Source organism: Atractosteus spatula, chromosome 2 (assembly GCF_055471065.1).
Source record: "Atractosteus spatula isolate fAtrSpa1 chromosome 2, fAtrSpa1.hap1, whole genome shotgun sequence".
In the NCBI taxonomy this organism is placed as follows: domain Eukaryota; kingdom Metazoa; phylum Chordata; class Actinopteri; order Semionotiformes; family Lepisosteidae; genus Atractosteus; species Atractosteus spatula.
In genome coordinates, this window is record NC_142707.1 from 32,981,165 (window position 1) to 32,994,774 (window position 13,610).

Here is a 13,610-nt window from a genome sequence, read left to right on the forward strand (position 1 = left end):
TCTTAAATAAAGATAATGTGTGAAGCACATAACTGGGGCAGGCATTCACTTACACTAGAAACTGGAAGGTTGGTCTTATGCTTTGAGTAGGTGCTGACAGAGCAAAGCTGGATAGTTATACCACAGCTTTGAAAGTGGAGTAGGACAACTAGTGTCAGGAACACTTCTTTTTCATATATCAAGGCTTAGCATTGTATTGTGTTTCTCAACATCTTCCAAGAACAGAAATGAAGATTCACAATGATATTAATTATTGTCCAGAGGTCTGAACTCAACCCAAAACCAAACTGGACCCAATGTGCTGAGCAACTCATGTCATCCTTGCCAAGTGAAGACAAGTTGAGCAAATAAAGGAAATTACTGCAGGGAAAATGGCTACAGGGAATGGGAATGTGTCCCCTATTTCAAACACTGTTTGCTTTTAATGCCTTGGCATACAATATTATAGAGGATCAAGTTGCAAATTTCCACTCAGCGTTATGAGTTCTCCAAACCCGCCCTATGGTTACTGCTTAAATAGTTTCTTTTGTGTTTACTGTGGCATTTGAACTGGAAAAATATTTTAAAAAAACTTCTGGCACAGTGGCTAAAGCACAAATAACCAAAGTGAAGCATCTTCCAACATATAAGATTGTGCAGACATAATTTTACTAAAAGAAGGGAGGCTGTAAAATCTGTAGTCTATATTTCATTGCAGATTATCAATCCGTGTTAGCAGTTAACACATGCAAATTATAGAAGAGACAACTTTTCTGAAGTTTCTGCTCCTTTTACACAAAAGCATAGTGTATATTTTTTCAAATGATTATCTTGCATTACAAGGGAGGGATTCAGAATAACGAATTAATTACTTGAAGTGACTTACTGGAAGGGACAGTAATCTTCATCACTAAAATCAACATTGAGTGAAAAACTAGAACAAAGCAAAATGTCTATGGCTGCTGCATCTAAGGCATAGCAGAGAGCTTCTCAGAAAAAAACAACACTTCCACTCACATCATAGAATACAGACAATTTGGATTTAAGAATCTGATTAGATGGGCCTAAGATGGAGTTGTAAGTTATTCTTCTGTGATACTAAAGGAAGGTGGTCACTGATTTTAATTTAAGACAATTACAAAGTATAGTAACATGGTTATAATGATGTTCCTGTGTTAACTTCAAACTCTTTACTATGAGGGATAAACACAAGTCCAGACTGCAATGACGGTGACTCATACAGTAGCTAACTGTTTCAGCTGTATTTTTCAGTCTCACAAACCCTGCTGTCTCACTCACTGAGTTCTGAAGCTATTTGCAAACCCAGACTGCATGAGACATGCCCTACAATAGCAGCACAGCATACAGTAGTTCTGAATATGAAAGAACAAATAGAGAAATATTTTACGATTATGATTTATCATTGTGCTTGACTTCTTATGATCCACTCTGCAACTTAAAACCACTATTTTCCCATAATACAAAACATTTTGCATTACATAAAATATTGGAATATTATTCCACACTATGAATCTGTTCTATTTACAAAAACATGAAATGTGTGTGTGAACAATACAGTAAATAGTCAAAGGCAGGACACACACTTCTGTAAATCCCTCCCCTGTTTCGATCAATGGCTACCCTGGGGTGTCAATGGAGATGTAATGCAGGAGCAGAATGGCATAGTGATTAATAACGAAAGGGGGGATAATTATTTTACACAGACCAAAAATGAGTTTCTGTTTTACAGTCCTTACATTATTGCCAAGGGATCCTGTACAGCAGCAGAGCAAGGAAATCATTCAACCTGCTGCTACACTTCTGGATCTGGGAAGCATATTATGGTTCAGTAACAAATAAAATGGATACCTCCGAAGTACTGGACTGGTTCTTAAAAGCAAAAAAAGAACAACCATAACTCTTGTCTCATGTTCAAGGTGTTACGTTTTCTAAATTACAAGGGATTTTCAGAACTCAGAAGGCTGTGGTCAAAGTTCTGAGTTAGAATCATTATTTCAGTATATATGTTAGATCAAGGAGCACAGAAAAAATCATTCCTGTCCCTAGTGTGCTGCACATAACGGTTTCCCTTCTTTAAACACAAAGAGTCCTGTTTGAGGTTTATGCTGCAAAATAGGAACAAATTCAATAGAATGAAAAGCAATCAGAAATCAGTATGCAATGGAGGATTCACTTAGAAAAAGCATGCAAGAAAGGATAAAACTATTGGGATTAAAGGGTTCTGTATTAAAGAACATTTTGAAGATTACAAATAATTTCAGAAACCTACAACAGAAAAGGCCTGAATGAGAGCAACTCGTATGAAAATCAAGATATAAAAATATACAGTGATTAACATTAAATCCAAACAGTTGTGGGGGTCTGGAACAAGCTAATCATCCAAATTGTCGATGTTGACCCCCAGGCTTCTTTCAAGAAACAAATGGATGTCATCCTCAAATCACTTAGTTACTAACAACCAGATGAGGCAGATGGACCAAGTGACCTTTCTCATTTACTTTGTCACTAGTACTAGTCCTTGATCAGTGAATCCCCTGCCAAAATACTCTTAACATACTAAACTTCATTATCCCCCAAGATACATCATTCATAAGGTCATGAAAGGCTGCTACAACACACAGTGTGCAGCCAAGTGTTCCTGGAAGGCAAACACACAGTCATTAGCCTAGAGTTGCAAAAAGGGTGTGACTGTCGACAGAGACACATCCCTTAAATCATGTCTGCTTTGCTCAGTGTTGCCATCCTTAACCAAGCGCCTTGATGAACACACTGCACTTGAGCATATGTACATGCCTATTCTTTTTATCAGAAAGGGAGAGGATTTGCACATCGGTGTCGGTGCATAACGAAGATAAGGAGAAACTAAAGCAGCTGTCTGAGATCAGGCCCCAGCAATACGGTACCAGAAGAGAGTCAAATAAGCGCCCCCCCCGTTAGCGTAGCGTCACAGAGAGCAGCACCCTTCTATTTGCACTTTGGGGTTCTCAGTTCAGGGCTGATTTAGCCATGAGAAAATAAATTGTTAATTGAAACAGGCTCTCAAGAATTCCACTGAAAGCGTCATTAGCGTCTCTGCTTAGAGGACTTGTGTACTGTAGATACTGGACCAAGCACCGGAATCCTTAATCCAGGCAAAATTTCCAATTAGACACCAGAACCAGCCTTGCAAAAATAAATCTCTTTGTGTGTGCGTAGAGTACAATGCTTCTTTTTTGGTCTGATGCCATGAATAAATCATTAGGGATAGAACGGCAGGTCCTTGTTGTTTGATAAATAAAGTCACAATGATTAAAAAAAAACTGAGACACTCTTGCTCGTCTGCTCTTATTGAATTGCTTTGTTTGTCCTTATTCCCACATTCGAAACGCTAGTGAGAATCAGAAAATAATTGTTGGAACGTAACCAAAAATCATCCCTCCAGAGGCAAAGTTTTCCTTTCTTCTGAGAGGGCACACCCCATATTTGGCAAAAAAGAAACACGGAAAGAAAAATAAAACCATTAAAAACAGTGCAATTTTTGTTGGATTTAAACGTGAAGGTTTCAAAACGATTATTCAACAAAGAGTACATAAAATAAAAACATAAACATGCAAATTGATTTTATGTATCAATTTGTTTCCTGTGCTTCATTAAACATGCACTTGTGGTATTCCATTAAAACAGCAATAACACAATAACAACATATATGAGAAAAAGGCTAGAAGCCGGTGCATTAATTACTGCACAATTTCTATGCCTTATACTACTGTAGTATAGGTTAGTGATGGGGTCTGTTGTCCCTGGCGGTTCCACACAATGCAACCAACAATGAAACACAACCCTCTTTTTTGGCTTGCGTACCAAAGACAGGGCTGTCCTGTTCCATGTAATACTATAACACTCGGAAACCGATACTCCAATCTGCTAGCAAATACAAACGAAGCTGATGTTTTCTATTCTATCATAATAACTATTAGCTATTTTAACAGTTTCATGACATCATAAATTAAGCTAGGACCTAAAACATAAAACCTTCAGAGCCATGTTCAAGACCCGCTTCATTCCCCAGCCACACAAAGACACCGAGCTCTAATTGTGACCAAAGACATGTCCCTACCCCTCCTGCAGATTTATAACCGTTTGCTGTAGTGCCACAAGCTGCACAGTTAATATATTTTATAGTGCGAAAAAAAGATAAACTCGTGGGTAAAGTGCGTAAAAAAATAAATCAACCCATATTTTTATCATGCTGCACTTAACGCATCCACCCAATGCAGGTGACACTTACAATGGTGGACATTTATGTGCTGCTCTTAGTAGAATTATAATGGTACTGCGAGATTAAAAACCTACACGGGGAAGAATTAGTAGAACAATACGACACGGGCTGAAACCAAACTACCATTAATTTAAACAGCGTTTCATTCAGTGAAGCAACCAGCTACAGTGACTCCTTAATCCAGTAGACACTGTATCAAGTGTGTAACACGCAGAGTACAGGTACAGTATATTTACTGTTCCTTCCAGCATTTCAAATGCACTACAAAGATTAAATTTCCTAGAACTCACCCATTGCACACGGTAACCTACAGCTAATGGTACTGAGAGAATGAGCATACCTTGGTTTTCTTATTTCCAAAGGTTTTTCTTTCACAGCGTAGAAAACGAAGACACCAGCCCCCTCCTTTCTGTGCAAGCCGATGACAGCTGGCACTTCACTGGGTTGCAGATGCTGCACTTGGCGGAGGAGCCGGACCCTCTCACAGCATCTTGAGAAAGACGAGACCGGGTGACAGAACTGTATACCAATCAAAGAGAGCCTCTCTCAAACCAGTCGCTCTGAATGACCAATACACTCGCAGACGAGGCGTGCCTACACGAGTGGGTTGGAACCATTCTGAAGCCCCTGGGGGAAAGTGTGGGAGTGCTAGCATTAGAAATGTTTTGCTTGGTCCAAATAAGTGATACACAGGGAGAAAACGTACCCCCCATGAGCCAACCAGATAATCTAAAGAAAACGTTTCAGGTGCCTACTGTATGGTTATAGTGTAAAGTGGCATTGAAAGAAAGAATAGTTAGATTTAATAAACAGTAATGGTTAGTCTTCCTGCAGATAAATAATTCTTGAATGTTTTAGAATGGAAATGATAGAAGACAGACGTTTAAAACATAAACGTTGTTATAAAAAAAATTGTTTAAACAAAAATTGTTAACCTACAACCAGGTAATTGTGACACATCACACACATTTCCAGGCCAGATCAAGGAGAATTAATGGAAATTCATCAAGAAAGCTCATCTAGGACACTTATTGTTCACCTTAACTAGTTCATATTGTATACTGCACAGTATATAGGATATACTGTAGATTTCACTATTTAACAAATCTGAATTGCTTGCAGAAAAATAAGGTTTAAAACAGAGGCTTCAAACTGAGTCTCAGAAATGTGTTGTGTCTACTGGTTTCTGTTCCAACCTAAGAAGTCAATTCAATAAAAAATAATCATTCCTAACACTTACTGTATATAGCACTTTTCTGGACACTCCCCTCCACCACAACCAATGTGCAGCCCCACCTGCATGATGCGACAGCAGCCATAGTACAGTACGCCAGTACACTCACCACACACCAGCTATCAGTGGGGAGGAGAACAGAGTGATGAAGCCAGTTCATAGATGGGGATTGTTAAGAGGGCATGATGGGTAAAGGCCAATGGGAAATTTGGCCAGGATGCCGGGGTAACTCCCTTACTCTTTACGAGAAACACCCTGGGATTTTTACTGACCAGAGTCAGGACCTCGGTTTTACATCTCATTCAAAGGATGGCACCTTTTACAGTATAGTGTCCCCCTAACTATACTGGGGCATTAGGACCCACACAGACCGCAGGGTGAGCGCCCCCTACTAGCCCCACTTACACCTCTTCCAGCAGCAACCTTAATTATTCCCAGGTCTCCCATCCAGGTACTGACCAGGCTCACACCCACTTAGCTTCAGTGGGTTGCCAGTTGTTAGTTGCATTGTGATATTAGGGTGACAATATCCTAATCTGTTTCTCAATAAGAGATAGAAAGGAAATTTTCTTAAGGTATTGTACTAGTGATTGTACAAGACATTCACTTCATTAAAGGTCGAGTTACCTAAATAAATCACCTCAGAGCCTGGTTGGAAGTATTACAATTGTGCCGCTAACTGAATAATCAAAGTACAGTGTCTACAATAATTAAGAATGAGTGAAACAAAAACAAGAGGACACTCAGACCTCCAGGAGCTTGAGATCCCAGGGTTAAGGATTATCTTATGTGGTTCATACTGTACATACTATACAAGGCCATAATTTAAGTCTTTCAACCATGAGGATTGACCCTGGGGAAATTTATATAGAAACTTGTAGGATATTAATATAATGTTGCTGTCGAGTTCTGGTATTTCAACTGCAATCAGAAGAATGGCTTTTCCTTCACAGCTGTTATTGAGAGGGATTTAGATATGCCTTTCCTGACATGACTTACACCATTAAAAACAATTTAAATGAACCATGAAGAGCTGTGAAAGGGCTGGTTACTTAACTCAGGCACCATTCATCTGTTACTGGGGCTCTTTCTTCGTTAGCGTACTGCTCACCTGTGTCTGGAAGAAATGCTAGCCCCGGTGTGTCTAGACTGCAGCTGTTGGTGCACCTGCTCACCACAGGCTTAGGTAACCTTACTGCATTTCAGAAGTACATGACAATAGTTGATTATTATTCTATTTGCAAGCCAGCCAAAAAAGGAAGTTTTCCTTCCATTGTCACTAATAAAGGTGTTCACTTACAATGCATGCTGAGAGTGATGGTCAAATGTTGTGAGGTCAAGCCTAGAAGATGTGTGCAGTTCAATTCTGGCCAGGATTTGATTTCTGTGTGGACAGAGTGTGACACACCCACAGTTTTGGGGGGCCATAGCAAGTGATATTTGATTGTATATAGGCAGGTCCAGTAAACAGACAAGGTTCAAATCCAGTCTTCCAAACTCCTAGAAACTCACAACTGGGGAGCTGAGACTATTCTCTAAACTAAGCCTCTGTCTGAGACATTTCTCTTCTGAGTTACTCATACAGTAGTTGCACAGCTCAGCAGTTGCTTGGTTGGTAGCTTTCAGTCTACCCCTGATGGGTTTGCACACAGGGGCTCTCCCCTCTGCCAATAGACAGCAGAAATCAAGAAGCTTTTAAACTGTCACCAGACACATTGTCTTCAAGCAACTGAAAGCAGTAACACACCCCTCACAGCTTATGGGTAATGTGGCTCAAACAGTGATTTCTAATTACTCTGGAACTTCTGCCCTCTTACAAGACCCACATATTGCCTCCTCCAACAGCAGTGAATTTCACAACGTCAAAGTACTAGCCGACTACATATTTTTTACCAGCACTTTGGGTGTCCCGATTAGTTACATCACTATAACAGTTTAGCCAACAGCTACCGTAAATCACCCTGGAACTCTCAACTGGCAACCCACTGACGTGAAGCAGCTGTGAACTTTGCCAGTACCTGGATGGGAGACCTCCTGGTAAAACTAACACTGCTCAAAGAGGTGTACAGTAAGTGGGACCAGTAGGGAGCACTCACCCTGAAGTCTGTGTGTATCCTAATGGCCCAGTATAGTAATAGGGACCCTATACTGTCAAAAATACTGTCCTTTGGATGAGATGTAAAACCAAGGTCCCGATAAACCGTGTAAAACTGTGGTCAATAAAAATCCCAGGGCATTTCTTGAAAAGGGTAGAGGTTTAGCCCGGGTGTCCTGGCCAAATATCCTCCTGGCTTCATTACTCTGTTCTCCTCCCTACAGACAGCTGATGTGTGGTGAGCGTACTGGCGCACTTTGGCTGCCGTCGCATCATCCAGGTGTGTGGTTCACATTAGTAGTGGTGATGGGGAGTCCCCATTACCTCTTTGAGTGGAGTTCCAGAAAAGCGCTACTGTATGTACTGTAAGTATAAGTAACTATAATGATCAATTATTAGTTTAATGTCTGTATAAAACCTGTTGTATTGTTCCCATCAAAAGTACTGTATCACAGTCATGCTCTACAGTGACATACATAGCTTGTTACCACCATCACTCTGACTTATGGAGATCTTGTGAGTTACTTGTTATGGTGGCATGGCCTTCCGAATCATCCAGTGGTGATGGGTTCTACTGTGGCTAGAAACCTGTCTTTTACCAGAGTGGAAGCTAACAGTGATTAGGAGATATGTGGCTCAGGGCTGGGAGCCCTGAATATACTGTAACATACCTTTTGTTACATGTGACACATGCCACTAGCAGACTGGAATTGTGATTCTTTTATTGACTTACAATAGAACAATGTCATAACAAACACAAACAAAATAAAACATACAAAATTGTGACCTGTCCCATGTCCCAGGATTTGTCATTGTAAATTATCAAACTTCTTCCTGTAAGAACAGTTACAGCAAATGAAGACAGGCACCCAACCTCATAATATATATTTACTGTAGATTTAGCTGCATTTAGATACAAAAGTAAAAGTCATTGTGCCTTTAGATAAAAATGTGTAAGTCGTCATTATGAAAGTACAGTCTGTTGATCAGTTGTGCTTAGCAGGGAATTGAATTCATTCACTCTGAAGTGAAGCATTTGTGGCAGGCATTATCCACCTAATATCCCAGATAGACAGCAGACGTTTATGTTACTTCCACAATTGTTTTTATGGGAAAAGTTAGAGCGGCAAGCCAAAAGTGGAATTTAGCCAGAACCTAGGAATTATCATCACTGCTCTAACACACAGTGCCAACCACATATTCTGGGTCTTGGCTATCACAATATTGTGCCACAAGGATCTGTTTATTTGCCCTTTGCTCATGATTATATCAACAGCTTAGAATCTAGTACAGTTACCATACTAGGAAAACTTACAGATGATACCCAAACAGGGGGAGTGGCGTACTCAGAAAGAGTATCAGGGGAATAATACAGATAAAAATCATGAATTGGGCAGACACTAAGCTGAGTAAAATTAACTTTGATAAGTGCAAAATAAAGTATGCTGGCTGTGGGAACATAAACTATACATATCACATTGTGCATATACAGCAGCTGATACTGTGGTTATATCCAGAACAGTTCATCTCAAGCTTTACAGTGTACAAGCAACATCTCATTTAGAATATAATGTCTCAAGCAGCATACCAAAAAAGGTATACTGTATCATAGTCTTAGAATAAGGTCAAAGAAAATGACAAGAATGATTCGTACTTTCAGGAGATTATTATTATGTGCCACCATATTAAGACATACCCCCCGTGAAATAGGAACATAAAGCAAATTCTAAAACAATTCTAAAAGAATGAGCTATGGACCGAATAATGTGTATCACTTCAAGAATAATAATAAAAAAAAATATCTATACTTTATAACAGCATTGCAAAGTCATATTTGTCATAAATAATTGAATTAAAAAAAACAAGAGGATTTCTTAAACCTCTAAGTATTTGTTTGATCTTTGGAGGTGTAACGGGAGTCTCAAGAACTACATCAGTGGCCTCCGAAGGCTTCCTGTCTCCATGGGGTTTGATAATAGAAGGTAATAGATGGAATATGGTAGTAGGAAGCATAATCATGGTTAAGGTTAGAGAGCTCTTTGAAGAATTCAGACAAATGGTCATTGATATTCACAGGTTGGGAGATGGCTATGAAATAATCCACAAACAGCTGAATCTACCACTTTCCACTGCAGTGTCCATTATTATAAACAGTTGCAAACATGAGAAGCCCATTCATCCCATCCAGCCTGTTTGGGCACTTACTAGTTAATTTGCTCCAAGGATCTCATCCAGCCACTTCTTGAATGAAGTCAAAGTATTGGCTTGAACCACGTGGATGGCGAGTTTGTTCCATACTCCTACAACACTTTGCATAAAGAGGTGTCTACTATTCTCACTTTTAAATGCACTTCTGCATAGTTTTCACTTTTTCCCTCTGGTTCATGTTTCACTGTTCAATTTGTAGCATTCCACAGCGTTGACTCTGTCGATGATTTTAAATTTTGAATGCTTGCATCAGGTTCCCTTGTAGTCTTCTCTGTTCAAAAATGTCCAATTACTTCAGCCTGTGAGTATAGGACATTCCTTGAAGTCCTGTAAAGCACCTGGTTGTTCTTATATGGAGTGATTAAAGAGCAGCAATATCTTTCGTAGTGGCACTATACTAATATCCGCAGACCTGCTAGGAATAAGATGTAAATGCCACCATGGGCTGTGAAATAAATGGGTTGGGACACTATTGTAATTGCAAAGTTACAAGGTCACAAAGTGAACAAATCTTCAATACACGCAGGCATCTTCACAGTAAAAAGTGTTACCATCTGCATTTTAACATTGCCTGGCTTAATGTGGTTTCCAGAGCTGGGTTGCCAGGCAGAAGAATTTTCTGAGGGAAAACTTCAAAAAGATGCAACTCGGGCATGCCAAACATCATGAGAGTGACAATTCGGATGAAACAAAATTCAGATGAAATGAAAACGACGTGATCATCAGTGATATATTGGGCATAAAAAGATGAAGCTCATATGAGAAACCTTTTATGCCACTGTGATACATTGTGTGTGTGTGTGGGGGGGGTTTCTTGTGTTTTGGGGTTGTTTTGCATTTATGCGACTGAAACCATCGTCAAGAAGGGTCAAATCATGAACTCTGGCACAGGCCAGGACATTTTGGCCAGACAGCCAGTTCGTTCTGCCAGCATGCTCAAGCTTTGCTGAAATAAATTTTCCAACATGACAATTCCCCAAAGCATACATCCAAATTAACAAAGCTGCGTGGCATTTGTTTGTTCTATCTGTGTTCCTGTGGGTTTCTCCCGGGTGCTCCGGTTTCCTCCCTAATTCCAAAAAATACTGGTAGATTAACAAGTTACAAGCCCCCTTGCCAGAATGGATGGGTGGAAAAGACCTGACAGGATCGACTCTGTGTGGAATTTGCTACCCCCTGTGCCAATTGAGAGGCAACAACCAGGATGAAAAGGGTTTTAGTCTGAGTCTAGGCTTCATCTCTGGAGAAAAGAGCATGAGAGTACTGGAAGGTGTTTTCTGTAGCAATGGTTTGAGCTGCCAGGCCTGTAGGACTTGGGATACTTGTGAAGGACGCTAGGGATGCTTATGAAGAGAGAGCTTAGGCTATAATGAAGGACATCACAAGTGCTCAACAGGTGGGCTGCATGATAGCTCATTTGCTACTGAGGATTGGGGCTGGCAAGCTGAAACAGGTTGGATGGGAGGAATTAGCACCTGCTGGAATAGGGCATCAGCTGGCAAGGTATGAGAGAATCTTCTAAATGGGAGAGGGAGTCTAGATAGCACAGATGGAGCTCTGAGTACACTGGGTGCTTACCATCAACAGATAGGTGTGGCCTGAGAGAAAGAATGGGAGATGCTGCTGTATCAGGTACAGGTGGTGACTAATGAAAATCATGAGGGGTCCCTGGCCAAACAGGATCAGCCGTTATAGATGAGATTGAAGTGATTGTTTTTGCAAAGATTATGTGCTTTGGAAAGACTGACAGAAACATGGAGTGAATCACGAAGAATACTCTAGTGCGTAATATGATTGGTGAAGTTATGGTGTTAATGAAAAAACAGAGAGAAGAACAGTAAAAAGGATGACAGATAAATGAAATAACTAGGAGCCCGGGGGATTTCCATCTGTAAGAATGAGTGAAAACGTAGGTCATTTACAATTAAGGTGACGTGCGAGCACAATTCAGAATGGTGTGTATGCTTGGCATTATTACAGCAGGATTGTCTGAAACAATGCTTTCTTACATTAACCAAATTGCAGGAGTGATGAAAATAAATGCTAAGTCTATACCTTAAGAACATGGTGACTGAACCAAAGGTAAATATTTAAAAGCTAAATGCATTGGATTTCTGTAATTATGCTGTGAAATGTTGGTTTTGTAGGATTTAGTCATATTGTAATTCAAAGGCTCCTTTTTTTCTTTTTAATCTTTGTAATGGAAACAAAAGCCATCTATCTGATTTAGTGACAGTTAATAATTGCAAACTTAGGAGAACAATATGTGACAGCTGCATTAACATCAGAGAGGGAAGTGACAAGAACGAAACTTACACAATACTGTGCACAGAACTTTATTCATCTGAGCTCCTGAGAAGCATTATGTAGTGACAGCGAAGTGTTTTTAAATATCTACCCAACTCACTTTGTTGATCAATACCAAACAGAGACCACAGTGTATGAGTGCAGATCCATTTACTGCACAATCATTGTTGTATAGTTTGTTGCTACTTTGCAGGTTTGTTTTACAGTTATTTTTTGTATCTTTCATTTAAATCCACTCAATTTGGAATTACAAGTAGTTTTTTTATGACTAAGCTTACAACAGTGATCACTGTACTACAGAAGGATAATTGGGATGAGCAGTCACACATTTCCTACCTACCAAGTCCTACTTGGTTCAAATCGAATCAATGTGTCATGGGAGAAATAGGCCCTGCCTTTGACTTCAAGGAGCTCAATGCAGTATCTTAATTTGATATATATCCCATGCTGGAGGTGAAGGAAATGCTAGAAGGGCAGTTCTTTACAATAATGGACTAAATGACAAGATATCAGAAAAATTTCCCTTACACCAGCTGTAGAAAAACAGCTTTTTGAAGTTGCAATACCCTGTGGGTTACAAGGTGCTTCTGTGATGTTTCAAAGTGTGCAGACACCTACAGTATGAAGTTGTAATTGTTTACAGTATATCCCTGATGGGAGCAGCCTTCTGAAACATCTAACAGAGGTGCTCCAGGATTTAAGGGCCAGACCCTTGCACCAAACCAAGGCCAATGAGAAGGCGGGAACAAAGTATTTCAGGATCGTCTTGGGTTAAAAGTGTGTGAACCGTTAAGAAACAAGGTGTTGGCATTGCTGCCTGTCCTGTGCCCATGTGAAAAACGGATGTTCAGGGAGTTCTGGGGTTTTCTGACTATTAGTGGGGACTTGTTAAAAAGTTTTCAACAATAGCCACACCCCTAACCAAGTTGACCAAACAGGGTGTCCCAGATAAGCTCCAGTGGATGGAACAGTGGCAGTCCTCCTTCCAGAATATCCACCTGTGTTGGGACCTGGTCTTGTGCTGCCCAGACTCCTTACTACCTTTTCTCTTGCAACCTGATAACACAGGAACAAGCCAAGAAACAGCGCTGTTCCAGGAAGTGAAACGGCAGGAAATAAAATTTTCTACCTCAGCTGAAAGCTATTATCCAGGGAACATGTAGCACCATAGGAAAGGAGTGCTTAGTGATGAAATGGGCAAAAAAAAGCCCTGTGATACTATCTGCTGAGTTGCCCTTTACACCTTCCATTGAGGGTGACTGTGCTTGGTAAAGGATTGTAATCATTATGTGGCTCAGCAGTACTACTCCCTGCAAGTGTGCAAGTATTCCAGTACCAGCTACGGGACAGAGTCCACTTGTCTAGGACACCTTTCCATGGCCATTCAATGGGGGTGGGGGTTGAGGCAAGAAGTCAGCCTACTCACTGTCTGAGAGGAGGCAGCTGTCAGTCCTTAAGATCCTATTATCTTAGAGCTATGCCCGTCTCTGTTTAAACATGTGTTTCCT

General features: G+C 40.3%; 1 protein-coding gene across 1 annotated transcript in view; it reads right to left on the reverse strand.

The window, feature by feature from the left end:
* LOC148839581 (dihydropyrimidinase-related protein 5) overlaps positions 1-4,767 on the reverse strand; it is a 66,714-nt gene extending 61,947 nt beyond the window's left edge. Inside the window, exon 1 of the mRNA XM_088935054.1 lies at positions 4,599-4,767. The gene's annotated coding sequence lies outside the window, so the exon portion shown is untranslated. The remainder of the gene's footprint in view (positions 1-4,598) is intronic.
* Positions 4,768-13,610: the final 8,843 nt, after the last annotated feature.